The sequence below is a fragment of the Mytilus galloprovincialis genome, chromosome 14, assembly GCF_965363235.1.
Source record: "Mytilus galloprovincialis chromosome 14, xbMytGall1.hap1.1, whole genome shotgun sequence".
NCBI lineage: Eukaryota > Metazoa > Mollusca > Bivalvia > Mytilida > Mytilidae > Mytilus > Mytilus galloprovincialis.
In genome coordinates this window covers 48041982-48056279 of record NC_134851.1, presented here as the reverse complement: position 1 = coordinate 48056279, position 14298 = coordinate 48041982, and the positions used below count along the sequence as shown (strand labels likewise).

Here is a 14298-nt window from a genome sequence, read left to right as displayed (position 1 = left end):
TGTTCAGATCAAATAGTTATCAAGGGTACCAGTATTATAATTTGATACGCCAGGCGCGTTTCGTCTTCATACATCTCATCCGTGACGCTCAGATCAAAAGAGTTATTAAGCCAAACAAGTACAAAGTTGAAGAGAATTGAGGACCCATAATTACAAAATGTTGTACAAAATATGGCTAGGGCAATCTATTTCTTGGATAAGAAAATCCTTAGTTTATCGAAAAATGCAAAGTTTTGTAGCAGGAAATTTGTAAAAATGACCATATAATTGATTTCCATGTCAACACCGAAATGCTGACCACTGGGCTGGTGATACCCTCGGGGACGTAACGTCGACCAGCAGGGGCATCGAACCAGTGGTGTAAATAGTTATCAAAGGTACCAGGATTATAATTTAATACGTCAGACGCGCGTTTCGTCTTCATAAAACTCATCATTCTAATGCAACAACGTTTGTAACGTTCATTTTGATTGGATAACGTCACTTTCTTACATGGCATCAATTGTCAATTGACAATTGATGCTATGGGACGTACGCGCAGACGGCATATGACAGATTTTAAATACATGTTTTAACGTTGTTTTCTGTCAGTTTCATTAGAATGAAGATAACAATATTGTATTTTAAGCTCCGACGGCATCAATTTGGGATTTGATGATCGCAAATACCCGTTTACTGTCTCCGCTAACGCGTCGCCAGTAAACTTAATTTGCAACCATCAAACCCCAATTGATGCCGTCGGAGCATAAAATACAATACAGTTATCTCCTAAGTGACGCTCAAATCAAAATAGTTATTAAGCCAAACAAGTACAAAGTGAAAGAGCATTGAGGACCGAAAATTACAAAAAGTTGTGACAAACATGGTTAAGGTAATATATTGCTGGGATAAGGAAATCCTTAGTTTATCGAAAAATTCAGTGTTTTTTAACAGGAAATTTATAAAAATGACCATATATTAATTGATTTTCATATCAACACCGAAGTGCTGACTACTGGGCGAACGATACCTTTGGGACGAAACTACCAGTAGCATTGGAATCGACACAGTGGTGTTAAATCGTTTCTATCATTCTATATCTTTTATTTTTTACCATTTGACGCTATTCTTTATCCTTTGATCTCTATCATGTGACATGCATGAAATATTTGCAACTATAAAGCGACCAAAAAAAAACAATCAACGTAATACTATTCTATATATTTCATCATTTCTTTATTATGTTATCTATAGGGTTGGTCCCACCCCTTATCTATTTTTTGCACATTATTCTCTCTATGAAAACCCAATTCGTCTTCTGATAAATGGTGACTCATGCATAACATCATGTCTAACCGACATTGATAAATTTATGAATGCAGATATATAAGAATGTGAACTGTTTTATAAACGTTTTATGGTATGACTGCCTTAGTAGGACATCACTGTAGGACGATAAGCTTGATAAATATAAGAACTACATGGACAATGACAGTTAAGGGACAGTTATTTGATATTTTAGGGAAGGGATGTAGATTGATTGGTGTTTAACACTTCTTTCTACACTATTGGGCTTTTCCGTGGTGGTCCGTTTAAATTTATAGATGAAGGATGGGGACAGAAATTATTCGTTATTATTCATTTTAATCTGTCGCCAATCATGCCTATTTTCAGCTCTTACCAAGCAACCATATTCATAAATGAAATCCTTCTGTCACCCACCCCAACAAATAAATAAATATCAAATGGTTTTCCTCTTATTTAACACCAGTTTAAATTGATGGATTATTTGTTGCTGATTTTTAAAGCCCAGTGACAAATAGTTCATACTTGTTCAAGAAAATATGAGTTTAGAAATCAGGTATCACAAAAAAACCTTACCACTTAGTATACTAATGTGATATCGGCTCTAGATATATAATATAAAAACCAAGAGATGGGATATGATTGCTAAAAAGTCAACTATCCACCGGAGTATGAAGTGGATGTAAGCAATTATAGACAAACATGAGGCCTTCAACAATTACAAAAACCTGATACTGTAAAGTCTTCTATAAAAGGCCGACATGAAAAGTGTGAATATTTCAAACGAAAAAAAAAAACAATCTAATTAAAATTAAATCTCCGCACTCGCGCATTTTTTTTTTTTTTTTTGCTTGGTCGCTGCGTGGGAAGAATATAAAACTACTTTCATACGAACAGAGCAATAATACATGTATGCTATCATATTTCAGCAATGCTTTATTTCTATCAACGACTTAAAAGGAGATATGAAGTATATGTAATTAATATAAACAGTAACCCAAAAAACAAGAAGCAGAAAAATTTATTTCTAAAGTTCAATCAATATTATGGTCTTCTGCAATGTACATGTCATTACAATATTTATTTTTAAAGTTTTTTCCCATTAGATATATCTTAAATATCCTATTAGCAAAAAAAACCCCCAAAAAACACACAAAACATTTATACATTATTTAAAACAATGAACAGGATTAAGAAAAAACTTTTAATAGTTGATTTGAGGTTTATTGACTATTTTTACTATTTTTCAATCTCTACACATGTATCGCCTATTGTGAACGAAAAACATTCAGACGAAAGCGCCACCTTTTTCTAGCACAATTAAAGAAGTAAACAAACAACCAAAACAACTTATCTGTTTAGAAAAAAAGTTAAAAAGAGACAAACGATTAAGACACGAGTTATGCCATCACCCCTAGCATTACCCCCCAACACAAGTTAAATTATATTAGCCTTTTATAGTTTTGCATACACTTTCCAATTTCATCAGATAAGAGACGACTAGCTTTTGAGAAAAGCTATTACTTGTTACTAAATTTAGATTTGACACGTCAGGGAAATTCCAATATGGAAGTTGCTCAAAGTCACAGGCGACATCCACACAGTAGTAAGTGCATCACGGCTTTTATTCAATAATTAAAAACATCCTTTTTCATAATACTTATTACCTATTGCTTCCTCAAACGGATTTGAGTCACAAATTCTGCATGTGATGTGAATATGTGAATTCGTTTTGAAATAGTAGCTTTCCAAAAAAAGCTCGCCTGACGTCGTAAAAACCATTATTAAATCAGATCGATTACTCATTTATCCACATCATGACATATAAAAGCAACAGTAGCTGTACAAAATTCAAAAATCAATTTAAAGAAATCAAAACCGGGCTTCAAACTAAAACCGATGAAAACACATCAACTATAAACTTTGTAACTAAATATTTTATATCAAATCAAATGTAGCTATACATGTATAATGATGTTTTCATATGACAGTTTTTTGCTGGTTGAAAATAACAATGTTCATAACACAATCATGTATATTATAGTATATAATGGCAATTCAGGTTGCACTTAAATAAATTATTTATTCATTCATTTATTCATATAAGAGGAAAACAACCGGAACAACAGAAACCGCAAACATACACAGAAACGAAATTTTTTTATAACAACCGCCTGTTCCTGACTTGGTACGGGACATTTAAAGACAAATGGTGGATTGAAGCAGGTTTTATGGGTTTTATCCTAAACCCGCATGCAGTTAAATGGCAGTGTAAATAATATCGCGAAAAATGACAAAACTAAATGACAGAAATACAACACAAACAAACATAAGAACAGAAAAACGCACAAATAAATTATAAAATGCTCGTTAAATGACTCGTTAAATGCAAAATAACTGGGGTTCACAACCAGTTTTTTATACGACCGCAAAAATTGAAAATTTTTTGGTCGTATATTGGTATCACGTTGGCGTCGTCGTCTGCGTCGTCGTCGTCGTCGTCCGAATACTTTTAGTTTTCGCACTCTAACTTTTGTAAAAGTGAATAGAAATCTATGAAATTTTAACACAAGGTTTATGACCACAAAAGGAAAGTTGGGATTGATTTTGGGAGTTTTGGTCCCAACATTTTAGGAATTAGGGACCAAAAAGGGCCCAAATAAGCATTTTTTTGGTTTTCGCACTATAACTTAAGTTTAAGTAAATTGAAATCTATGAAATTTTGACACAAGGTTTATGACCATAAAAGGAAGGTTGGGATTGATTTTGGGAGTTTTGGTTCCAACAGTTTAGGAATTAGGGGCCAAAAAAGGGCCCAAATAAGGATTATTCTTGGTTTTCACACAATAACTTTAGTATAAGGAAATAGAAATCAATGAAATTTAAACACAAAGTTTATGACTACAAAAGGAAGGTTGGGATTGATTTTGGGAGTTGAGGTCCCAACAGTTTAGGAGGTAGGGGTCAAAAAGGAGCCCAAGTAAGCATTATTCTTGGTTTCGCATCATAACTTTAGTATAAGTAAAAAGAAATCTATGAAATTTTAACACAAGGTTTATGACCATAAAAGGAAGGTTGGATTATATTTTGGGAGTTTTGGTCCCAACAGTTTAGGAATAAGGGACCCAAAGGGTCCAAAATTGAACTTTGTTTGATTTCATCAAAAATTGAATAATTGGGGTTCTTTGATATGCCGAATCTAACTGTGTATGTAGATTCTTAATTTTTGGTCCCGTTTTCAAATTGGTCTACATTAAGGTCCATAGGGTTCAAAATTAAACAGTTTGATTTTAACAAAAAATGAATCCTTGGGGTTCTTTGATATGCTGAATGTAAAAATGTACTTAGATTTTTGATTATTGTCCCAGTTTTCAAATTGGTCCAAATCGGGGTCCAAAATTAAACTTTGTTTGATTTCATCAAAAATTGAATAATTGGGGTTCTTTGATATGCCAAATCTAACTGTGTATGTAGATTCTTAATTTTTGGTCCCGTTTTCAAATTGGTCTACATTAAAGTCCAAAGGGTCCAAAATTAAACTAAATTTGATTTTAATAAAAATTGAATTCTTGGGCTTTTTTGATATGCTGAATCTAAACATGTACTTAGATTTTTGATTATGGGCCCAGTTTTCGAGTTGGTTCAAATCAGGATCCAAAATTATTATATTAAGTATTGTGCAATAGCAAGAAATTTTCAATTGCACAGTATTCAACAATAGCAAGAAATCTGCAATTGCACAGTATTGTGCAATAGCAAGAAATTTTCAATTGCGCAGTATTGCACAATAGCAAGAAATCTTCAATTGCACAGTATTGTGCAATAACAAATATTTTCAATTGCACTGTATTGCGCAATAGCAAGAAATATCTAATTGCACAATATTGTGCAATATCAAGAAATTTTCAATTGGAGTTATCTTTCTTCGTCCAGAATAGTAGTTGAATCAACTTAGATCATTGTTTTATACAATATACAATGTATATTCACTTTTACTACCAACTGATAAATTAAAACAATCTTTACCATTCAGTGATAACAAGCACTTTATTTTACATTTTAATATTTTATGATGTATTTAAATTAGTAGTCATTGTTGCAAACTCCATTAGAAATTTGAATTGAGATCAGTTTTGGAAAAAGGGAAAGGGGGATGTGAAAAAAATGGGGGGGGGGGGTTAAATTTTTTTCATTTCAGATTTCATAAATAGAAAGAAAACTTCTTCAAACATTTTTTTGAGAGGATTAATATTCAACAGCATAGTGAATTGCTCAAAGGCAAAAAAAAATATTTTAAGTTCATTAGACCACATTCATTCTGTGTCAGAAACCTATGCTGTGTCAACTATTTAATCACAATCCAAATATAGAGCTGAATCCAGCTTGAATGTTGTGTCCATACTTGCCCCAACCGTTCAGGGTTCAACCTCTGCGGTCGTATAAAGCTGCGCCCTGCGAAGCATCTGGTTTATTCATGCAAGAACGATCTATTGTTTATAAGAACCATCGTGTTGTTGACCTCAAAACACAGCCATACAATTATTCAGGTAAATGTGAGTTGATGAGTAAAACAAATGCACATCTTGCCTTTTTGTACTTATCTAGTACGTACATTCCACGAGATCAACATGTTTTGATATCTCACTTTTATATTTGATTTTTTTTATATGTCTCACAGTGTTTTTTTTGTTTTGTTTTTTTTTTCTCATTTTTTATAGAGATTATACCGTTGGTTTTCCCGTTTGAATGGTTATAGACTAGGGGCCCTTTTATAGCTTGCTGTTCGGTGTTCAGTGGTTACAGATGAGTTTTTGTGTTTTGGTCTGTTTTGGTCTGTTTTTTATACAATGTATGCAATAGATCTACTATATTTGGTGTACCGAATGATTGTATGGTTTACATGTCTAGATGGCAGGTGTTTTCTGACCCTGACTTTAATTTTCATGGTGCAGTGGTCAAAGTTGATTTTTTGTCTTTTTCTCTAATTCTATTTGCAATAGGTCAGCTATATTTGGTGTATGGAAATATTTTATGATGTAAATGTTAGTATCGCAGGTTTTATTTGACCATGGCCTTTTTTTCACGGTTCCTTGTTAAGTTTTTGTGTTTTTGTCAGTTTTTCTAATACTATTAGTAATATGTCAACTATCTTTGTTGTATGGAAAGATTGCAAGCTGTGCGTGTCTGCCTGGCATGGTTCATCTGACCTTGACATCATTTTAATTGTTCATTGGTTAATGTTTAGTTTTCTTGGTTAAGTATGTTTCTTAGAAACTATAAGCAATAGGTCAAGTACATTTAGTGTATTGAAGATTGTTAGGTGTATATGTATTTCTGGTTTGGTTTATGTGACCTTGACCTTATTTTCTTGGATCATGTCAAGTTAATGTTATAGTTTTAGTAAAGCTTTATATTAAAGACTATCAACATATTATCAATGATTCGTAAAAAGGCGAGACATTTCAGAATATTCCCATACTTTTTTCGTATGCAATGGCGTACTATGATTTGATGGTATTTCACTTCAAATGACGTGCTTCATTAGCTTTGTAAATTAAAGAAACCATACTTTATTATCCAATAAAATTAGTTTGCACATGCGTATATTGACTACGGCAGAAAAATGAATTTTATCAAATTGGTATGCATTTAATGTATTCCATTAACTTAAAACACTTTCAAACTCTAAAATGATACACATTTTGTTACTAATACTTTCACAATGACAACAATGTGTTACAATTCGAAATTGACATATTTGACCTAGATACCACAACGTCCATGTTGGATGTTCCAACTTCAAAACCCCTCCCTCTGAAAAACACGTTTCATCTATCGTCTGCTTGTTTACAAAATAAAATGGAGTATGCGAGAACAATCCCCTTAAAAATTGGACTTAAGGTAGAACATAAAGGACAAAACTACACAATAATTGACCATTACAACCAGAAACAATCTGTTCTACAGTATATTATTAGGAATATCTGATCAGGACACACAAAGAGAGTATTCAGACACGAAATATGTGATGCATCAGTTACGTCAATGTTTGCCAGACTAACTGATGCCACAATATACCAGTTCGAGCAAGAGAGCTCGCAATCAGATGACGAACTTTCAACTGTTGCTGAAGGAGTTTCTGAACCAGTAGAAGAACCACAGCCAAGGTTAGAACTAGAACAAGCTTTAGAACCAGAACAAGCTTTAGAACCAGAACTAGCTTTAGAACCAGAACCACCCCTAAAGAAACCAAGGTTCAAAGAAATGCCAAGCAGAGAGCACATAGATATGTTGGCTCAGGCCAGAGTAGAAGAGACAACTAAGCAACAAACTGATTGGGGAGTGCGCCTTTTCAGAGGTAAATAAACTGACTCACATCACAACAATTAACTATCATTGTATATACATGTATATATTATTATGATTTTTCCTGCTATTATGACTACATTGTGTCCTCACTATTCCTGTTGCAAAGGCATGTATATAATAATTTCATTGAAACATATGATGTAAGTAAACGATAAAATATGAAATGAATTATAGGTTATTATTACTGTCGTACTGAAATGACAAAATTGTTCCATATTTATGATAAAATGGATTGACCCTAGCAGGGAATCGAACCCCATTCTCCTATAAAAAAAATAGGCGTAATTACCAATATACCACCAAGGTTTCCAATCCATTTACAAATGCAACAAGATTGTCACTCAGTTTGAATTTTAATCATCATTAGAAAAACAAAATTTATCAGCAAAAAATGTATGCATTTCATGTGACGTACATGTACATGTATTATGAACTGTGAGTCGCAACAAGACTATTTACAAATCATTCAACCAATAAAATAAAGAATAAAGGCCTTAAAAGATCATATTGTGACATATATACATTTCCAAATTTGCATTTATTATAAAAGTGAATATTATTTAAACTTGATAAAATATTAATTTAAATTTCAGGATGGTTGACAGAGAACCAATACAGTGACAAGTTTGAGAAACTTGAAAGCTCCATATTAAACGACAGATTATGCTTTTTCTATCCAAGCCTGCAAACAAAAAAAGGGACAGATTACTCTAAATCAGCATTAGTTGGAATACTTGCAGCAATATCCCGTCATCTCACATCTCCACCATACAACCGTAATGTTAATTTAATGAAAGATAATGCCTTCATGACATCAAATCATGTTATAACGGGAATGATAAAAACCCTAAAGAGAGCCGGCAAAGATGTTACGGTACACAAAAAACCTGTAGCTCAAGGAGACATACAGCGTTTATATTCAAGTGGGGGTTTCAACACAGATTCACCAGCAACACTACAAAAGAAAGTATTCTGGGACTTAATGTTGAATTTTGGAAGACGAGGCCAGGAAGGGTTAAATAGTTTGACAAAGTCATCTTTTGGTAATTTCAAAGATGACAGGGACCATACATATTATAAAATGACATACAATGAGGCAAATAAAACTCACCATGGCGTTGATTCCCATGAAAACCGTCAAGAGGTGCGTATGTATGACATATCAGGAGATGAAAACTGTCCAGTGGCAAGTTTTGATTTTTATGTATCTAAATTGAGTCCTAAATGTAATGCGCTGTTTCAACAGCCATTGCTTTATCCAAAACCTAATTGCTGGTATGCTAGACACTAGTTTTTTGGTAAAATCTGGAGTGAGGCAAGGATGTGTGATGTCATCTCTCTTGTTTATCATTGCAGTCGACTGGGTGATGAAATCAACAATGTCAAATACCAACAACGGAATAAGGTGGACACTCACTTCAAACCTAGAGGATATAGACTATGCAGATGATCTAGCATTAGTATCCCATACTGAAAATCAAATGAAAGAAAAAACAGAGAGATTAGAACAGAATGCCAGAATGATTGGTCTTAAAATCAACTCTAAGAAAACACAAATAATGACAGTAAACATGCTTAATACACCAGACATCAAAGTAAATGGAGAACAACTGGAATTGGTACAGTCCTTCACTTACCTAGGTAGTGTTGAAAACATCAGAAGGTGGAGCTGAACAGGACATCAAAACTAGAATTGGCAAGGCAAGATCAGCCTTTCACAGGCTAAGAAACATCTGGAAAACACCATCAATCAGAAAAAAGACCAAACTGAAAATTTATAACAGCTGTGTAACATCAGTTTTACTTTACGGAGCTGAATGCTGGAGAATGACCGAAAAAGACATTAACAGGTTATCCAGCTTTCATAACACCTGCCTACGTAGAATCATGAAGATATACTGGCCAAACAAAATAACAAATGAAGATCTTCATAAGAAAACAAAAAGCCAAGATATTGAAACCACTCTGCTACAGAAAAGATGGAGATGGCTTGGTCATGTCCTAAGAAAACCACAAGGAGACATGACCAAAGTTGCATTAAGATGGACACCAGAGGGAAAAAGGAAAAGAGGACGACCAAAAACAACATGGCGTAGAACAATAGAAACAGAGATGAAAGAGAGAGGTTACACCTGGGGAACTATTGAGAAAAAAGCAGGAAACAGAGAGGAGTGGCGGCAACTTGTCCTTGCCCTATGTGCCAAAAGGCATAACAAGGACTATCGCTCTGGCAAAAATAATCACGAATATAATGCCTACCCATGTTAAAAATACAATAAAGTATAGCTGCCATCAATTATTTCTTAAATTACTTCGCAGTTCAGTTATTTAAGAGAAACATATTCAAAACCATTGCCATCAGAGTCCGGTTATGTTGTTGATATTTTATCCATCTGTTAAAAACTATGACGCAGAAATGAAAATAATATCTAAAAAACCCACTCTAAATAGTTATCTAAAGTACCAGGATTAAAATTTAGTACGCCAGACGCGCGTTTCGTCTGCATAAGACTCATTAGTGACGCTCATATCAAAATAATTATAAAGCCAAACAATACAAAGTTGAAGAGCATAGAGGATCCAAAATTCCAAAAAGTTGTGCCAAATACGGCTAAGGTAATCTATTCCTGGGACAAGAAAATCCTTAGTTTTTCGAAAAATTCAAAGTTTTGTAACAGGAAATTTATACAAATGACCATATAATTGATTTTCATGTCAACACCAAAGTATTGACTACTAGGCTGGTGATATCCTCTGGGACAAACTTCCACTAGCAGTGGCATTATAATTTAATACGTCAGAAGCGCGTTTCGTCTTCATAAAACTCATTAGTGACACTCAGATCAAAAGAGTTATTAAGCCAAACAAGTACAAAGTTGAAGAGAATTGAGGACCCATAAGTACAGAAAGTTGTGCCAAATACGGCTAAGGTAATCTATTCCTGGGACAAGAAAATCCTTTGTTTTTCGAAAAATTCAAAGTTTTTTTATCACGAAATCTGAACATTGACCTCAGTACGATCTAATGCTTAGCAGATATCAGTTCGGTCACAAAAATGTCAATCTATTGACAAAGCCCATATTTTAGTGTGTATATCCGTTATATATGGTAAAATAGGATTTCATTATATATGGTAAAATAGGATCTCATTATATATGGTTGAACTAGGATTACAAATATTACAAATTCAAACAATGTTGTATAATTATCATTTTGTTGCAGATATTGTGAGCAAGACATTCTATTCTGCCTGCCAATGATTGATGCAATTTCTGAACTTGTAAATCTAGTTCAAATTATGAAGCCAACTGCTAGTATGCAATATAGGGAATAGATAATTGAGATGGGAAGTGAAACATTACTGTGGGCTTTTCAACTGCTGAAAATAATACCTTTTTGAGAGGTTTACTAATTGAAAAATGGCATCAAAAAGTGATTTTCGCAAATACAACAAAGTAAATACAAAAGGTGAAACACCTCTACATTTAGCAGCCAAAAATGAAAAACATGACGGGAAAATTGACATTGAGAAGTTATTGACAAAGGGCGTCGACGTCAACGCCCGTAATAAGTGGGGTCAAACACCACTCCAATATGCTGCCATAGCTGGTTGTTTACAAAATATTGAGATATTGACAAAGTCGTCTGGTATTGATGTCAATAGCAAAGATATAAACGGATACAATGCCCTTCAGAGCCTCTTTGCGGCAAATGATGGCGAAAGTAACAATTCAGATGACAATTTGCCTGTAATGAGTATTTGCCTTCCAGGTGATGATAACGATGACGCTGACATATTCAAAATGCCACTTCGTTTATACGGTCGTATGAAAAAAACATTTAGTATCGATCTAAGAAAGTCTTTTCAAGCTCTCATCAATGCCGGAATCGATGTTAACAATCAGACTACATTTGGAGACGGTATACTTCATCTCATTGCCACTAGGGAGGAAAACACGCCATTATTGAAGTTTTTTATTTCAAATTTTCCGGAAACAAATTTGAATTTGAATAATATAAAGAATGAAAACTTTTTGCATGTTTATGTTACCCACGAACTATTAGAAGATATTTTCGAATTGTTTGAATGCATTGCAAAATATGATCAATCTAGTTTAAAGTCATTGTTATCAAGCAGAGATGTTTTTGGAAAAACACCATGGAATTTAATGATTGGTGGAAAAGGTTACACTACATCAGCCAAAAATCTTAAAACAATTCTTAGCTATGGTGTGTCTCCTGAAGTCCATGATACATTTGGAAACACAGTATTGCATCAAATTTGTGGTGTTTCACATGGATATGTGTATGGCGATGTATTGGAATATCTCCTGGAAATTGGTGCTGACATAAACGCACAAAACATGTACGGGGAATCTGCTTTATCCCTGACGTTAAGTGAGCATATTTTCAATATTTTTTGTGAGTTCAATGCAGATTGCAAAATTTACGATAGATGGAAACGAAGTGCGTTGATTTCTATCATGAAATATAGACCGATGCCAGATTTATTTAGGACTTTCCTTGTAAAGGGGATAGTTAATTTGAATACCACTGACATGTATGGATCTACGCCACTGCATTTTGCAGCATATCACAATTATGAGGAACAAATAGAAATATTGTTATTATTTGGTGCAGATATGAATGCTCGCGACAATCTCCAAGAGAGACCTCTGGACACAGCAAAGAGACACAATAGTTTCCGTTGCATTGTACTATTAGAAGCAGCACACAGAATGGCTGAAGAACACACATCCTTTCGAAAATCAATGCATAGAGACAAGACGTTCGAAGAAATTCTTTATGGACTACCGGAGAAGATTATATCGTCTTGTATCAAATCACCACAAGATATTCAGACACTACTAGAACTACCCTTGAATTTAAAGGACTTCATGAACTACCTTCTCGAGACGTTCTATACCAGAAGTCCAAAATATTCATCTGAAGTAGAATCTGTCACATTGGATGTAAATAATCTTGTTACGTCACTTTGCACACAAATTCAAAAATACGATTCTAGATTTGAAATGTCAGTTTTTCCATCTGGAAGTATGGCTGAAGGAACAAAAATTGGCCGGCCTGATGAATTCGATTTTATTTTATGTCTAGATAAGTTAAATGACATAACTGACATTGTAATGACAGACAATCTTTTGAAATCTGGATTCGCTTCTCTCAAATTTAAAACTACACAAGTTTTTGACGAGTATCTACCATTTACTGATGCTGACGGCTATTTCTTGCCTATTTTGTTTCTGAGGTTATTCTACGATTATTTGGAAAGAGCACTGAATGAATCTCATCAATGGAAGGAGGGAAATTTCTACTATAATGTTGAAAATAGCATGGTAAAACTTTACGCCAAACCCGTGTTTACTTTTGATGTATATTGGCTGGGTTCTGTTTATAAGCAATTGAGAATCAGTATAGATCTTGTTCCTGCAGTTTACAAAAGAGGATGGTGGCCAATAAATACTGATATTTACAAAATACCTCTCGTTAGTCCAGACATCAAAGCAGCTGGCTGTTTCCTGACGCTGCAAACAAAAGTGCACAAAATTCTTCTTCGCGACCACCACTGTATTAGCCGAACCTGTAACACTAAAGAACCTGAAAAGGAACAAGCAAAGAAGAGATTGTTGCGCATTTCAGCTGCTCCTGCAGAGATATGTCTTATGAAGTCATTGCCCGATGATTTTCGGCAAGCTTATGTCTTCGCAAAAGTTTTGAAGAACGTATGTCCTGATATTAATATTGAAACAAAACAATACAAGCTGGAGGAGGAAGACAGCGAATATGAAAAACCATGTCACACAAGACCATCTGAATTAATTAAAAGCTATATTTTAAAAAATAGCGTGTTTTATGTGCTGGACCAACTGAAAATGAAGAACCAATTAAAAGATGAACTGGAAGTATCTGAAATAACTATAAAGATGTTCAATTTTCTTCTGCGATTTGTTGATGGGGGATTTTTGCTCATGCGTCCGTACTTTCTGTCAAATGATATCAATGTATTCGAGACATCAAGTGAGCTTTCCATTAACAAAGCATTTATTTTTCATTTAAAAATAGAATTTAGTATAAAGCTTATGCTAGGTATACTAAATGCTAAATTTCCAAAAGAATGTTTGTCTGCCTAAATAATTAATTTTAGCAATTAAAGCACTAGCATTCTTTGTTACTCATGTTATCAAACACAACAACTTGTTGATTGCATTCAAAGCACTTCTTTCGATGAGATTTCCTTACAATGACATCCGCTCACGATTAAGTCAACAATTAAACGTGTTTAAACTGGTAGCGGAAAAGTTACTAAGACACTTCATAAAGCACCGGACATCATCATATATATATATATACCGTATATTGGGTTATTTTCGCGGTGGTTAAATTTCGCGATTTTCATTAAATAATGTATACGAAATATTTTGTCGGTAATTACTTTGGCGGATTCAAAATTTTTATTACTACCTTTACATTTTGGTGATTTTGTTCTATCCGCGAAAATAAGCAACAATTTGTACCCCTCGAAAATAACCCTCTATACAGTAGTTGATTGAACATAGATTTTTAAACGTTAACCTACAAAGGTAATGATCAATTATAGGGAAATGTACCAACGTTCAATACAAATAT

At 33.9% G+C, this 14298-nt stretch overlaps 1 long non-coding RNA gene across 1 annotated transcript; it reads left to right on the top strand.

The window, feature by feature from the left end:
* The first annotated feature begins 2832 nt into the window (after positions 1-2832).
* LOC143058389 (uncharacterized) lies at positions 2833-13843 on the top strand. Its single transcript, XR_012973039.1, has 2 exons — positions 2833-2890; positions 10876-13843. It is a non-coding gene; the product is annotated as an uncharacterized LOC143058389 (long non-coding RNA).
* The last annotated feature ends 455 nt before the right edge of the window (positions 13844-14298 follow it).